General features: G+C 37.4%; 1 protein-coding gene across 4 annotated transcripts in view; it reads left to right on the top strand.

The window, feature by feature from the left end:
- rgs12b (regulator of G protein signaling 12b) overlaps positions 1-17,724 on the top strand; it is a 46,372-nt gene that overhangs the window by 12,639 nt on the left and 16,009 nt on the right. The window lies entirely within an intron of this gene.

The raw sequence follows: 17,724 nt of genomic DNA, 5'->3' as shown, positions 1-17,724 counted from the left end.
AATTGTAAACACTGTTGATCTGTGGTGCTGTGAAAACATTGCTTGTTTTGTTGGCGCATGCTGACCTGCTTGATTTGAGGGGGAACTGTTATTTTTGCTTGACCAACGGCGGTGATAAGTTTTATATGTTTGAAAAATCATCATTTTTGCAATTGCGTTCAGTAATGCTAGCGGTGGAGAAATTGCACACTTCAGATTTAACTTATTTTAAATGAACATCAATCTGTGGTTAACGTTCACTAATCATTTATTATCAGAAGCAAAGCAAGGATTAGTGCTGCTTGCCAAGGCAAATATCACTATTAACATTTCTCCATTGTCAAGTGGGACAGCCATGAGCACTGTAACCCCTCTGATGAGGGGCTCACTAAAGTCCTCTTTGGTATACATTTACATTTACATTTACATTTATTCATTTAGCTGACGCTTTTATCCAAAGCGACTTACAATTGCTATATATGTCAGAGGTCGCACACCTCTGGAGCAACTAGGGGTTAAGTGTCTTGCTCAGGGACACATTGGTGTCTCACAGTGGATTCGAACCCGGGTCTCTCACACCAAAGGCATGTGTCTTATCCATTGCGCCACCACCACCCCCATATAGGGGGTATAGCATAATGATTGAGTAAAATAAGGGGATACATACCCATACAATCTTTGTTCTGGGCCAATGAATTTAACCCCTAAGTATTTAACTTTGTTACATAACTCATTGTGTTATATATGTAAATGTTGTTGCGATGAAGTGGCCGGCAGGCAAAACAGACCCTAAAAACACTAAAGGATGGACCAGAGCTATATCAACGCCAAAGTCATGGATTCAGTTTCCTGGCCATGAAACATTTACCATTGTCCAAAGCCACTTACATTTAATTCAAGTTATATTTTATTAGTTCATGCATTCCATGGAAATTAAACCCATGACTTTGTATTGCTATAGTGCCATCTAAACATAGTAAGTAGCTTTGGATAAAACCTCTTCCATATTAAAATATTATTAGTTTAATACAATTAATTTCTCAATTGTGATGAAAAATTACTCCAGTCTTCAGTGTCAACATGATCCTTCAGAAATCCTGCTCAATAAACATGTATTATTATGATCAATGTCGAAAACTGTTGTGCTGCTGCTTAATATTTTTGTGGAAATTATGATGAAAAGAAAGTTCTGAAGAAAATTCTGTTTCAACTTTATTATCATTGTTGGTTTAATTAATAATTGCTTACATACCAAATTGCTTACAATTAATCTTACATACTTCATCTTAAATATTACTATATTTATTAAATATTACTGTTATTATTAAATATCCTGTATATTATTTGAATCAAATCATTATTGTTAAATAAATAACTACACTTAAAAAAAAGTCATCTCTATTTTCCAAAGGTAATCAGTTGGTAATTATTATTATACCCATGTCCACTATTGTAAATGATCTCTCAATAATGAGTAACTGATCCCAGAAAACAGTTACTCTTAAACTTGTTTTGTCTCATGATCAAATCCTTTCTCCTTTAAAGAGCAGAAATATCCCTCTTTACCGGCTGAGTTACATAGCGTGAAAGTGAGTGCCACTCTGACGGGACAGTCACACTGTTGATCGGACGTGATAAGATAAAAGTATGAAACGCTTCCTCTAGTGAGCGGCTGGAACAAACACTGGCCTGATTGCATAAAGCGGGTTGTATTCGGTGAAGAAGAGAGAAAACAACTGTCTTAAGAACAGGAAGGTTTTCATGCTGGTCAAATGCTAACACATGTATTGATATTTCTGTAATAATGCTGTGTATGGAAATGAAGGTTGAATGTTTTATATGTTTTCCCCTTGCTTCTATTATTTTCCTCAGATCTTTGTCTTGTCTTCCGGTGGCTTCGTCTCTTTTCTCAGAGCTGTACATATGCAGGGTGGCGACACTTGTGTGTGAACAGAGCTCGCTTTGTGAAGCAGCACCGTAATTAGTGTGAGAGAGTGTGTGTGTGTGTGTGCTAATGAGCATTGAGCAGCATTATTCTCGTTAGCAGAGACTCTGCTACGAACTCACACACTTTCTGCAGTGAGGCATAAACATGCATACACACTCTTAAATCACACGCTAATTGAATACTATCCTTAAATGCTGTGACACACACTCTCAAGCTCTGAGATGAACATACACAAACAACCTCAGGAAAGGCACTAATTATCAGCTTCTCCAGCACACACACACACACATTTCCTCTGGCTGGCCTATCATGTAAGAGAAAGCGAGCTATGCAGTTATCTTGTCAGCGAGTGTTTACCCGGTGAGATGGCATTTCTCTTCATGCCCACAAACACTGTGTGACATCATGCCAGCCCTTCGAGCCTTTAGTTTGCTCACTGAGCCAACAAATTCCACCCTCCCCCCCCCGATTCAAAGCGGATCGTGACTGTCGTTGAGAGTCACGAATGCGGTTTATTTTTAAATGCAAAGGATAATTTAAACTGAATGGCACTCCTGAGACTGACTTCTTCCTAAACATGGAAGTGAACTTGAAATACACATTTCTGGCCTTATGATGAATGATTTTAAAGAAAATTGTTATCTTAATCTCTCATCAAAGATGAATAACTTTGGTTCTGTATGACTTTTTGGCTGATGTCATCAAACCTTTTTATTTATCTTTTTCAAAATATTCCCTTCCATCCACCATATAAAGCAAGGACGTTCTCGTTATTTATGACTCCAAGGTCCCCCATTGTCCACAACAATATTTAAAGACCTGACACTCCTAGTTTCTGTAAATTACATTTTAGGATTCCAGAAGTTTTAAGCACTAAATGTTTCCCTCTCTTTTTAACAAATGTACAAATTTGAATGGCTTTTCGAGTCATTTGTGATTTACTGGATTAAAGTATTTGGTTACACTTTAGTTTAAGGTCCAATTCTCACTTTTTCAGGTAATTTGCCTCAATAAACTACTAATTTCTGATTATTAATAGTTAGTAAGGTAGTTGTTAAAGGCAGGGTAGGTAATCCTTTTTCTAAAAAAAAAACATTCCAAATTTGTTTAAACTGTCTTTATATACCAATACATAATTAAAATGTAAGTACTCTGAAAAAGAAAATATAAAAATCGAGTGACTGTAGACCTTTTAATCTGCAATAAACACAGCTCATTATTTCCATTCACTCCCACCCCCTCCCTTCTGAGCTCCTTCCAAAGCCACGCCCCCAAAACACATGAACGCGCGACGCCAAACGCTCAGGCTCAGCTGGAAGACGCATTTATTACCTGAGACGAGTGGAGAGGAAGGAGCGCAGTACATACAGTGACATCATGTCAGAATCACATGTAATAAAATACCTAACTTTATCACTATGAATATAAACAAATAAGATTTCTTTTAGTACTCACTATCAAGCTAGCATATCGATACTGGTAAAGTTTCATTCGGTAACGAGCTATATTTATAAGGCAAAACTAAAAACAGGTTGCATTGATACACGTTTTTCCATTACCATCAGTTACACTGTGATGAAGGTGAATTTCGTGTAAGATTCATAACATATACGGTGTTTTGCATGTAAGAGTTTCCATGATGAAAACATTGTTGACTCTAATGAAGACTAACATACACTCCGAGTCCGGAGACAAGTAACGTTACCGCATCGTCGGTTCGAGGACAGGTCCGGGGTTGAGGGCGAAGCAGAGGAGGTCGTTCAAGAGTGCGGGCAGGGTCCGAGGAAGTAGTGTTTGCCTTGTTTGCCTTCGCTGACTGCATATGCAGGTGCTTTGAGCTGAATATTTCCGGGAACGGTGACATGTGATGAGTGCGCGCAGTGGGGCTCGGGCACGAGACATGAAGGCATCTGATTGGTTCTTTACATTCGCACCGAATGGCAGTGATTGGTCAGAGTTTTTACTGTCCTGCAGCTGCTACAGAGGTCTGATTGTTTTCATTCCTTTTTCTGAACACATAATGTATTGACTACTCTCAGGATGGAAGGACCATTTCACCCAGTATAAAAAAAAGTGTTTCTGAACAGGATTACCTACCCTACCTTTAAGTTTAGATATTGGGTAGGATTAAGGGATGTAGAATATGGTCATGCAGAATAAGGCATTAATATGTGCTTTATAAGTACTAATAAACAGCCAATATAATATGCATGCTAATAAGCAACTAGTTAATGGGAATTGGACCCTAAACTCAAGTGTTGCCAAGTATTTTTGTTTTCTCAATTTTTTTCTGATGAATTTTTTAAACTAGAAAATATATTTATTGTAAAAGTGCCTATGTAGTTTTAAGTACGACTTCCAGGTCTGTAAATCATACTTCTTATATTAGGCTATACTTCAGCTTTTCCAAGAGATTGTTTCTGATGGGGTGAATTAAAATAAGTGAAATCTTTATCTTATTTTAATGCTTATTTTATCTTTTTTAAGCTATCTTGAGACCCCTTAGGCATTTAGAGACAGCTTTTTTTTTTACACTTCAAACTATTTCCGATGTGTTTCAGTACAGTTCATGTTAAATATTTGGTTTAACTCATTACACTTCAGAAGTAAAAAGTGCCATTTCATGTAGTCTCAGAATAAGGTTTTTGAAGAAATTGACCACTTTACTGATTTGAACATCTTAGTCTAAATAATCTTGACTATATAAATAATGCTGTTTTTGTTGTTGTTGCATAATCGGATATGCTGTATACAGGCTTTGCTCAACCAACTTGAAGACAGGGAAGTTGGTTCATGAGTAGTTGAATCCGCGCTGTAGTCTGAGGCAATGGGCCTGAATGATTGCAAAAATCTGAATCACTTTGAGATTCTTGAGAAGTTTTCAGCATACATGAAGTCATGCATGTGTGAAAACACCCATGAACGACAAGGCTCTTGATGATTAAATCATCATAAGATTACACACTGTTCATAGAACATTAGAATTAGAACATTAGAATAGAAAATAAATCAGAAAATTGGAACCTAAATACTTTTTTGTTGTGCAGCGCAAGGCTTAAATAAATATTAATGACACAGCATTTGAAAATTATTTCCTGTAGTTGAAAAGCTTGATTATAAAATAAGGTAGAATCCTAATAATTATGCAACCCAGAAAGCAACTTGTCTCAACTCTCGGTCTTGTGACTGCCTGATTTAGACGTTTTTTTTTTCAGTATCACTCTGTTTGTACGTGTTTGTTTTTGGTTGTGTTTCTATATATGAGTGTATTTTCTCACCTATAATGTTTGTAAAATATCGATGCGTCTAGATGGGTGGTATAATCTCATGTTAGGGCATTGTATAATCAATAAAATGAGATATACGGTGCATTTTTAACTCTCTACGGCCAAGTCAAATACACTCCGCTGCATGTGCCATCATATCAGTCACAAATTCTGACTGAATTATCGTAGTGATGATACTACTTTGCTCCAGGGTCCAAAAAAACCCAGACCCCTCAGATTCTCAAACACCACTTTCGGAGATAACAGGGTTGGGACTTGTTGAAGAATGTAGCTCTTCATACCAGACTTATGTTTTAATAGTGCCTGTCAAACAAGACAAATCCACACACAAACACACTTTTTGTTCTTTTTGTTGTGCACATCGACTGCAATTTTACACACACTGAAATAAGCACATGCCAGGAAGCTGAACCCCCTTAATTGTTCTCTCTCACACACACACACACACACACACACACACACACACACACTCACACACTGATTCTTTCACGCTCTCTTCTTTAAGCAGATGCTGTGCTCAAGGCATACTAAGTAGGTGACACAACACATTGTGTAAATAACATGAAGAATCCCACTGTGAAGCACTTACATTTCAGTGTGTGTGTGCGACTGTTTCTCACGCCTCTGTGAAGTATATGAGTGTGAATGCACACACACTCACTCCCACTTGCGAGCGTGTCTCTGCATCTCTGTCTGTGAGCCCTGGGCTCTGTGGGCGGAATAGGAATTACAGCAGAGTGGGTGGAAAGACAGAGAGAGAGAGAGAGAGAGAGAGAGAGAGAATCAAACGACACAAGACGCAGAGATAGTGACAGGGACAGACTGTGAACACGGACTGTTTGCAGACTTGCATGCCGTATTGGACGCAGCCAGTGGATGGATGTGTTTACAGAGCGTGGAGTCATTTAACGCCCAACTGTGGAGTCTAACGCTGCCATACATGGAGCCAACTTTGAGCGTCAATCCTGATGGAGTGAGTACCTGTACATGCACATTTGTACGGACTAGTGTGCTTGTTTGATCTGTCAAGTCATGTTGTGTTTAGAGGCAGAGTGTTTTAGTGGTGGCGGAGGTCGTGGATGCTCTGTCAGTTCTCTGTCGCAGGAGTCTGTGTTTGCTGTTAATATTTAAGAGTAAGGTTGTGATCAGGAGGCACTCTTTGGATTTTAACACCACTTGCACAAGTACTTGTGCGATCTTGCTTTGGAATGCAGGTCCTTGTCTGTTGTAACCTCAAATTAGTTTAAAAACTGTGCTGAGGGACAGGTTATCAAGTGATTTTGCATATCGAATGCTCATTTGATGCCATTCATTGACAAGTGTGTACATATATTATCTAACTGTATGCTTAAGCAATTAGCAAGATATTTGTACATGCAAATTTAATTATATAATTTACCTTTTATGGTTTGATCACGAATCATCTTGCATATGATAATCATGTGACCTGATTTGTCCAATCAGGTGTCATCAAATTCTTAAGAGCTACTGATGAAAGATTTCTGTATTTGCCATAATTTTTGGGGAATTTTATTTTTGCATAATTTGAGTTTTTTGTGGTTATTCAGGTGTCATCTGTGAATTTTAAAGCAAACCTTGTCTTCAGTCTCATGTATCTCAATTGCGTGAGTGTGTTAGAGTGTTTTATTGTTGAAATTGTACAGGCTTAGACAAAACAAACATTTCATATGAAGCTGCCCTCCCCTTCGAGAAAGAAGAACACTAATCAAAAAGTGTCAGCTAATTTAATCAGATCTCATAAAGGAAGCTGCGTGAAACATTAATACTTTGGGAGTGAAATCATTTGGGATTTGAAATTAAGTTGTGTGCTATTTAAGTTTGGGGAAAATGGCTTTTTTTTCCCCTTCTATTTCTTTGGAAGGGAAGCATTTCACCCAAAACTAGAACAGAAGTTTATAAGATTTGTATTTATTTTTTTGCTTGTTTAAAATTGATCTTCTAAATTTCACTAAATATAATTTAGATCCATCTTGGATTCCTTGTAAAGCATTTGCAAGCATTATGTAATAAACTATTTAATTTTTTTTTTTTTTTTTATTCATATCATTTTGTGTACGATTGAGTGAGTGTGTGCCTGTGTTGGAAGAAACAGCAGAGGGCAGTATTGAGACAATATTGTCTTTTAATGACGAAATCAGCTTTAAACTTTACTTTGTGTAAATAACAAGTAGCCTATATCTACATTATGCATTGTTGAACAGTGTCCCCATCATCAATATTGTTTGTGCTATTTATCTTTCTTCTAGCCAATTGTAATTTTTGTGTTTTGCAATGTTGATCAGGCTTGCCATCCATGTTTATGTATAAAGGAATTATTTTGGATGAATGAAAAAAACTTAATATAAATTTAGTCAAATCTAGCATTCACTACAGTACTTAGATTAGTTAAGACTAAAGGGTGTATTCAGGCTTGTTTTTAGCACAGTTGACATGGTTGTGTGTTTAATTATTTAAAACCATAAAAACTCACCAGAGCATATGTGGGCAATGCCGTGAAACTTTATAATTATAATATATTATAATATAGAACTGAATATTATATAAAATATTTTCGTAATGGCCACTTACATTCCCAGATGAGATATCTTTCTATATAGACCTCCGTCTATATGCCAGCCCGCTTAGCTCACACAAGCCTCATTGGAAGAGAGAACCACTGTTAATGCCTTCATGCCCACTGGGAACAGCCAGAGAGGATGGTCATGAGAACCAAAAAGAATGTGGATCTGCATTAAAATGACTTGATTTGATTAAGAATTATTGGTTTTCTCTTGAGAGCACCAGGACTTCCCCTGATTCAGAGAGCTAATCTCCATTTGAAATGTGTGCCACATACTAGAGTATAGGCCTAGCAATGCGTTTGAATATGCAGTGCTGTCAGCTGTGATCTAAAGCACTGTCATACCTCTATTCATTACCAACTTCCCTCAGAACCTTGTATTTTCCTAATGTGAAACTTGAATACACTATATGTTAGAGCTGCACGATTCTGGATAAATTGAGAATGATTTTTTTGGTTTCAAGGCGAGATCACGATTCTGAAAAGACAACTACACAAAATAACATATAATTTACTAGTGGTTCTTACAAATGTTAATTGCTGCAGTCCATTTAAAATGATTCTGAACAATTTTTTTTTTTTTTTTAATCATTGATTCATTGATTTGAATGAATGATTCAGTGACTCACTCATATAATCTTCACTTATTTTATTATGGATGAATCAAGGTTTTTTGAACAAATCTTTTGAATGAATGATTCAATAAAAAAAAACATTATTCACTCATATGTTCAGTCACTTGTTGCTGTGGCGTATAATGAATGACGCAATCGTTATTTGAAGTGCCTCATGATCGCTTCTGTATATACATCAGTGTTTATATGAACTTTTATCCCAGTTCTTCTGTTATAATATAAATATTTGTAACACAAAATTAACGATGCTGTGGTTGAAAAGGCTGTTAAGTTGTTTCATACATAGCCAGGCTTGGGAGGATTACTTTAAAAATGTATTCCGTTACAGTTACAAATTACTTCATAAAAAAAAGTATTCAGTAACGTAATCCAAGTACTATAATATGAAAGTAATGTAACTGATTACTTTTGGATTACTTCAAGGTCACGTATATAAATAAAGTCAAGCAAGAAGAAATATTATAAAAAAAAAATATTAAAAAACTTTTATTTATTAAGAATTTGGCTCAGTGTACATTACAATATTTTCAAAATATACTCACAGGCCTGAATATATATTTATGTAAAGGGCTATACAGACATCTAGTGGCTAATGTATGGTATTACTGATTATTTTGTTTTATTTGTAACTAATTTTTAACTAAAAAATAAAAACACACCATTTAAATTTTTTACACAATCTACATATTAGTTTATTTTAAAATAGGCCTACATGTTGACTAAAGCCGTGATCTTTCTTAATTTGCCTGACTGAACTTGTGGCGTTGGCAGTGGGAGTTCCCCTACGTTACCTAGACAGCGAACATCCCGTTACGTGAGAAAAGATTAAGAAAGGACATTTTGAGTACTAAAAAAGATACTCTCCTAATTTCTACAAAATAGCAGCGGAATTTCCATGAATTAAAAGCGATTTTACCCGCAGGCAGCATCGTTTCTACTAGCAGCAGTGATTCAATCTGCGTCTGAGGAGATTGTAGAAAGCTGTTATTTGCGCATTCACCAGCGCGTGGCACACGTGAGTCATTACTGGCAACAGAACCAGGAACTACTGTATAATCAAGCAGCGCTTAATATAGTGTTATTATGCCAGTTTTTTTATTTAGTTTTTAATTAAACCATTGTAATCCTGAAAGTATTCCCCCTTTTTTTTAAATGTAACTATAATCTGATTACTACGTTTTTTGACGTAACTGTAACGGATTACAGTTACTGGATTTTTGTATCCTGATTACGTAACGCCGTTACATGTATTCCGTTACTCCCCAACCCTGTACATAGCCTACATGACAACTGCTTTCTCTGGCTCAGCGGCAGCGCCGACGTAGATCTGAATGATCCGGTTTTGTTATTTCGAAATGTGATCGCGTTGGGTGTTTGAATCGAGATCGAGATCTTTTAACAATTAATCGTGCAGCTCTAATAGGCTACATGTCTACTACACACGCCTCATTGCTTGGAGATTATGGAGGGATTATTGGGTCAGATTTGAAACTAAAAGTCTAAGTAGAAAACTAAAAGTCTAAGTCGAAAATGAATTTGGTATTTAGGATTGGGCATTTGGTCATTTAGCCATTTAGGATTTAGGATTGGGCATTTAGGGATTTAGGATTGGGAATTTGGTATTTAGGATCCTCGCTCCAGCCCTGCTCACTCGCTCTGTTTGGTTTCATTACAGTGTGCTCCTTAGCACTGGGAGCTCCCTCTGCTGTCCATAAGGTGCCTCTGTGCACCAGCCATTTCAAACCCAGCCTCCAGTATTTGGGCCACGCCTCCTTATTTGCATACACTCCTCAATCCTCAATCCTCAAATGCCCAATCCTAAATCCCCAAATGGCTAAATGATTAAATGCCCAATCCTAAATACCAAATTCCCAATCCTAAATCCCTAAATATCCAATCCTAAATCCTAAATGGCTAAATGACCAAATGCCCAATCCTAAATACCAAATGCCCAATCCTAAATACAAAATGCCCAATCCTAAATACCAAATTCATTTTCGACTTAGACTTTTAGTTTCAAATTTAGACTTTTAGTTTTCGTTTAAGACTGTTAGTTTTAGACTTTTAGTTTTAAATCTGACCCAATAATCCCTCCTTTGGGAGATAGGCCTACGCAACAAATGTAAACAATATGAGTTCTAAAATCGGCTCAAAATATCAGGACATTTCATCTTGCAACTGGATTGGAATCAGAGTCTGAAGCTAAAAAATCTGAGTCTGTCCCCAGACTCCCCACCATAAACTACATGATTACTGTTGTAGTTGGGAAACTCCGCTTGCCCAAAATCTAACTAGTGTTGACACGTCCATACTGCACATGGGGGCAAAAATAATGGCAAAAGTCATGTAGAGTATTCCAGCCTCATTCCAGAGCTCATTACCAACTCATTCAAAGCAAATCAATTTCTGATGCTGTGACATTGCTATTTACCCCAGCATACCCAGTCGAGAACTTAAAAAAGAGAATTCTTTTTTAAATAGTTTTAAAATTATAAATATATTTTAAATGTTTTAAAATTATATTTGTATTAACTATTTATTATATTTTTATTTATTAGAATTCATTAACAAATATTCTGTATATATTCTAGTTGAAATTGAATATTTTGATTTATGAGACGCGAATCCGATTTTTGAGAGGCAGCTTTAGTTTGAAAGATTTTTTTTTTTTTTTTTACAGAGGGCTATATGCAAGTGTTCCATATTTATAGTATAGTAATAAACGTATAGATCATAAATCATATAAAGATAATTTTAATGGATTCAAACTGTGTTTTGGCTTTCGTGACGGGAGATAAAATAAACAGCCCACCCAAAATACTAAAAATAAAGCTCTCAAACCTCCTTTAAAGATCTCTCGCCAGCAGCCAAACAGAATAATTTTAATGGTCCTCTATATTGTTTTTTTGTTCTCTGAAATACATTTGCCAAGATCTTTCTTTTTTCACCCTTCTACTCAGGAAATTGCCAATTTTGCCGCTCATATTTTTGAATCGAGCTCATGAGGTTTGTATCAAACACTGCCTTTGTACCTCCAGCTCTGGGATATTTTTATTACTTTCTCTCTCTGTTCTGATATGACCCGCTCCAGAACCTGCCTTTCATTAACATCCACTCTCACGGCATGGTCATTCACCTTACGTCATTCTCCAACTACACTTTCCTCCAAAAACACGCCATTCAGCAGGACGTTCCAGAGGCCTGTCCATCCTCTTGGATTCCACTTTTTTTTTTACAGCACTAAGAAACTCAGCAGAGCCTGGCTGGCGAGTTCCCCGGGTGTGTTTTTAGACGTTGGGAAATTAAGACGGATGATTATTTGAAGTGGCAGTGCCGTTGGAGGCCCGGAGTGAGTGCTTTCTTTTGTCTTGAATGGAGGATTTATTTGAGTTGTGGCAGAGCCAGGGATGGTGAAACGGTCGAGTAAGCATTTCTTGATTCCTCTAAGGGAGAGAAAGAGAGAGGCGCTAGTCTGCGTTGAAAAAGATCACCAAGTCTGACATCTGTTTTTTTAGTTACTACACAGGTCAAGCAAAGAGAGCAAGAGCGGAACGAGAGAATCCCGTCGGATTCTTCTCCATCTGAATTTCTCGCAACCCAGGCGCTTTCTGCAGGTTGACATAGTAACAGCACAGAATCAGAATGGAACTTCCTCGTCAGTAAGACTGAGTGTCTGTCCTGCGCTCGGAAAGCATGTCGGCTCTTGCTCTAGAGGAATGAAATCAGTGCAGTGTAAGGCGTAAGAGAGGAATGGATTCGTTAGTCAATGCGTTGGGTCTCTACACGTTGGGAGCTGCGCTATATGAGCGGACATACGTCGCGGAAAGACCATGAGTCTGATAAAGAGGCTGTCGTTTAAAAGGGTCTGCTACCTATATACGGTGAGTGGCAAAAAGTTGTTACCTTTTGTTTTCTTTCTCTGCTATATTCCATGTTTCTTGGTGTCTCTTTATCTGTCTCTAGACCGTGACTTGTCTCTCCGTGAGTCGTTGTAAGATGTTGGAGATGTCTTTTTTGTTAGTCCCCATTCAGTGGCTCTGTAAACATCCTCCAGACCTGCTGTCTGAAAGGGAGAAGAGACAGAACACAACTGGGCTACATTAGCTCAGTTATCCCCCCATAAAACTACATCCAAATGTGTGCAGATTGATTAGACGTGGGTATTTTGTATGGTAGTATTGTCAGATACTGCCGCTCATATGTCTGTCCTAAAGAGTTTGTGCGGTAAGTGAGCTTGAGCATTCGCAAAGCCAAAGCAAATAGGCAAGTGCTGGATACTCTCCTCAATTTGTATTTTGTAGACACACACAACTCACTCTTTCTATTCCAGGGAATTTAGCACTCAATGCGAGGCGCTATTCATTTCAGATTCAAATGTAAACACTGGAATCTGTTTGTCCGTTAGCTGTTAGTCCCACAGTTTCCTGCCTCTTCTCAAACCACAGTGTGTTAGGCTTGGAAAAAACCCTGTCTGTTACTTTTCAAACACCTTATTGGAATGTGTGTTTGTGGGAGAGGGAGTGTGGTCATCAAACATGTTTTTTGACCAACATTACAGAGAACACAACTGACGTCCTTCATTTCCCTTCAGGTTTTCCTTCTGTCTCAGTCTGAGCACACACCTACTAGCCTATACATGCATGTATACTGTATATATAGATTTTTCGATACATATCAAATAGATACACGATACCAAATGCATGCGCTTTCTCACTCTCTCATCTCTCCGACAGCAAGTTGACACTCAAACCCACCTCCCCTCACTCGTTTCATTTGCTACTGATGAATATTGTTGGTGTTACGGGGCATGGGATTTTGCATATTGCACATCATTTTACTCATTCCCGCTGATTTTTTTATGCTCACTCCTAAAGTGCGCGCACATAAAGTCGTGTCTCAGTACTAAATTGAGTTCTTTTTCGCTGCTTATTGCGCTTAAACAGTCAAATATACACACGATAATGTCAAAATGCCAGTCTTGGCGAGGATTCACGTAAACACAATCAGTTATGTTGAGAAAGAAAACACACATGTAACAGTATATCGGATCCGTGTGTCAGGTCTTAAAGTGACAGCAGCCCAATATACCTGCTGCCATATTATGAGATAATATTAAAAATATCTTTATGGCAGTTTTTCCCCATGGTATCGATGTCAAAATTGTGGCCAATGAAAATGGTGAGTGGCTATTAACTTTGGAAAAGCACTAGCCACAGTGGCTGGTGAGCAAAAAAGTTAATGTCAAGCCCTCTAAATGTATGTATGTATGTATGTATGTATGTATGTATGAAGAGTTCAGATGCAAAAGCCTCTAAGTGACATCTGAAATTTTCTTCTAGAATGATCATTTTTATCAAGCTTGTATATTTAAGTTCAGTAATTTCACTTAAATGACAATTAATAGGTTATTTTCATTGCCATTTAAGTGAAATTGCTGAACTTAAATATACGAGCTGGATAAAAATGATCATTGTAGAAGAAAATTTCAGATGTCACTTAGAGGCTTTTGCATCTGAACTCGTCATGTATATGTATATATGTATGTATGTATGTATGTATGTATGTATGTATGTACAGTGCAATGCATAAGTTAATACACCCATGCTAAAGTTGACTAAAAAGAGGAATAAAAAATCATATTTTGGAAATTGAACTTAATGCCTTAATTTAAAAAATTAGGAAAAATCCAACCTTTAAGGACACCAATTTTCTTTGTGAATGAATAATGTATCGTAAATAAATAAATGTTCTTCCTTAAAATACATGGTGCATAAGTTAGTACACCCCTATGTTAAATTCCCATAGAGGCAGGCAGATTTTTATTTTTAAAGGCCAGTTACTTCATGGATCCAGGATACTATGATAAAGTTCCCTTGGCCTTTGGAATTAAAATAGCCCCACATCATCACATAGCCTTCACCATACCTAGAGATTGGCATGGTTTTATTTCAGTTAGCCTAAAAGCTAGTTTGATTTGCATTGCTCTCAATTAGAGCCAGTAACTGGCCTTTAAAAATAAAAATCTGCCTGCCTGGATATACATATATACAGTTGTGCTGCTGATGTCAAACCATGATATGACATTTTTTCATGATTATTGGATGAAGTTCAAAAGAACTTTCTAAAAAACCATGTTCCCAGTAACAGAACCATTGAATGGGCTGTGTGAAGTGTGTGACTGCAACTCCCTCCACCCCTTGTTGAATGTCCAGATTCACTCAGAAATGCGTGACATTATAGAAATACTTTGAAATAGCTTGCATGCAAATTCTGTTTCATGGCAGGCCTCCCTTTGTGAGGTTATATGTATACAAACATCATGCCTTTGTGAGTGTGAACTAGCTATTCTTTCACACTCTGTCATAAAGTCGTCCATATGTCAGCTGGTGCTTCACCCTTGCTAACATAGCATTGAGGTGTTGTGTGTGTGTGTGTGTGTGTGTGTGTGTTACCCACAGCCTTGTGTAAACAAACACACTTGGACATACAAGTGATGTTTGGTACATGCATGTTTAGTTCGCACTTAAAACTCTCAAATCTCATTCACGTTTGTGGATATTCATGTAAATGTTTGACTTGGTTTGAGGTATATCAACTTCATCGTTCGCAAATGAGTTTTGAAAGCAAGTGATGCAAGTTATTTTTAGTTGACCTATCCCTATCCACCCTACAACTGACCAGACCTGTCGTAACACATAGAACATTCTTATCATTTTTTGTGGGATGATGTCTACAACAGCATGCATGCTCAATAAACAACCTCTTCTTGCATTTTGTTGTTGAAGCATCACTGTCAACCAAGCTATCATAACCCATCTATGTTGATTCTGTCAGTCACAGTCTTTGTGTTTGCAGATCCTACAGGTTTTGACTCAGCAGGAACATCAGGAATGTATCTCACAGCAAGAAACTCATACATCCACACATCTTTGTGTGTGTGTGTGTGTGTGTGTGTGAGAGAGAGAGAGAGAGAGAGAGAGAGAGAGAGAGAGAGAGAGAGAGAGAGAGAGAGAGAGAGAGAGAGAGAGAGAGAGAGAGAGAGAGAGAGAGAGAGAGATCACAGGCCATCCAGCTGCATAGAGTTGAAAGTATATGTAAACCCTGAGGTATTTATGGATCTCTCCACAGCCTGTCACACCAGGGTCATCAGACTAAGAGAGATGCTGAGATGAAAGCAAGATGGGGCTGAACTTACGTGTTCTTGATGCTTTGATAACTCATCTGAAATAATTCATTTATTTTTCTGGGCTGTTATTAGACTGTAGTGTGAACAACTCCGTGCAGTGGTTCTCAACCGGGTTTTTTTTTTTTTTTTGCCTCAGAACCCAGATGTTACATTGGACATCAAGTGGTGACCTAACTTGATTTATTAATCAATATTTCCAAAAAGATTCAAAAATATCTTTAAATATTCAAAATATTAAAGTTGCCATGAAATAGAAATTCACCCTATTTACTTCTTAAATGCATGTTATAGATTAATTGTGAACAATTTATATGTTTGTTTATTGAATTAAAATTTATTTTATTTTTTGTTCTAATTGTACACTGTTCCCCTGAGCAGCCTCAGGTTCTTCCTGACTTTCCTAACGCAGTGACAATCTATGCTTGCGTCACATGGAATTCTTGGGGAAAAACTACACCGGCTTGTGGTGATAAATAGATTTATAGATTTTATTCTGCTAAAAATATAGATATTGTTTTACATCAACTAGGGTTGTGCCGATAGACGATAGTATCGTGTATCGACGATAGACAGAGATATCGCCGATGGCAGATGCCTTTGACGATATCAATACGATAATTGGCTCGTTTTCCTATTAATGTATTAAATCATTATTATTATTATTATGAAGCTAGTATAGTTACAATTATATTTGCCTTGCCTAAATTCATAACGACATCTCACCACATAACCACACTTGCGACATCACCGACGCGCGCGTATGAGGACTCCTCAAAGAAAATATTTTTAAAACAGAAAAAAATTACATCCCACAACGAAATTGAATTGCAAGGTGATCCATTCACAAATTGCCAAGAGTGCTTGTTTTAACAGACGCATCATTCTTATACAGAGCCAAGATGAAGACGCGGCATCGTTGTTCGTCAGTATTTTGTTTCCATAGCACATTAACAAAATATTTAATGACAGTAAAAACACTAAAAACAGTACAATTACAAAATATTAATTATTATAATAATAATATCAATAAAATTATATAGGCCGCCTAGGCCTAATAAAGTCTTTAGTAGGCTACACGAAGCATCTGTGAAACTCTGCCTGTGAAAATCACAAGCAACTTCAAACTTGTTTAACAAGAAATATTCTTCTATTTTTTTCGCTGTCAATAATGTAAGTCCACAAGAGAAATATTAAGCCAGTAAATTAAGATGCTGTAGCCTACCGTTATATCCACCGTCGTCTCTGAGAGAACGCGCAGTTAATGCAGTGAAAGCGCAGTCCGTTTCTGCTTTCGTTTTCAGGGAATGATCGCGTTTACATGCACGTTATTAACTCGATTATGCTGAATAAACTGACAATGCATGTGGTCATGTAAACGGATTAACCCATTTTCCTTTATCAGAGTCAATAGTCATAAGTAAGTACCGATCGACTTTTAGATTTTTGCCTCTGATTTCTCCCGGCATTTAAAACCCGCGTTATTTCGGTTTATTGAAGTGCGGTGCGCATAAGTGAAGTGCATCCAGACAGAGAGAGCACTGGTAGGAGGACATATCGCAGACTCCGACTCTTTCTTGACCCAATAAATTAAAACATGTTCTCATGATCTCGTGCAGAAGCAGCCTACAGTCAAAATGCTGCATCAGTAACGGCATGAGGGGATCATGTGTGTCCGTAAATTTCCCGCTGACATGTTGAAATATACAAGAATGGTCAGATACAAGAATGATTAGGATCTTTTTTTTTACCTCACTATACCAGGAAACAACCTGATTTAGCCTATTAATAAACACTCCACCTTTGCTAGCAAAATAGAAAAAGATTCTCATTTAAAACGAAGTAATAAAACAAGCAAATTGATGAGTAAATAAGCAAGTTAATAATCAAATAAGTAAGCCCCGCCCCCCTCACGATAATATCGTGTATCGCCGATCTCACAGGCTGACGATAGGACGATATGAAAATGGAGCATATCGCGCAACCCTAACATCAACCTCATTAACTGTGAACAATGAGCACCATCAGCCCTGTTAGCAGCTTCTGTGAGCCACGATCTTCTACGTTACATTAAGAAGGCAGAAAGGGATTTGGGGTAGAAAGAGTCAGGA

Source organism: Rutilus rutilus (genome assembly GCF_951802725.1).
Source record: "Rutilus rutilus genome assembly, chromosome: 2".
NCBI classification, from domain to species: Eukaryota; Metazoa; Chordata; class Actinopteri; order Cypriniformes; family Leuciscidae; genus Rutilus; species Rutilus rutilus.
Note: the sequence above shows the minus strand (reverse complement) of the source record. Positions and strands in the feature narration are given on the sequence as shown.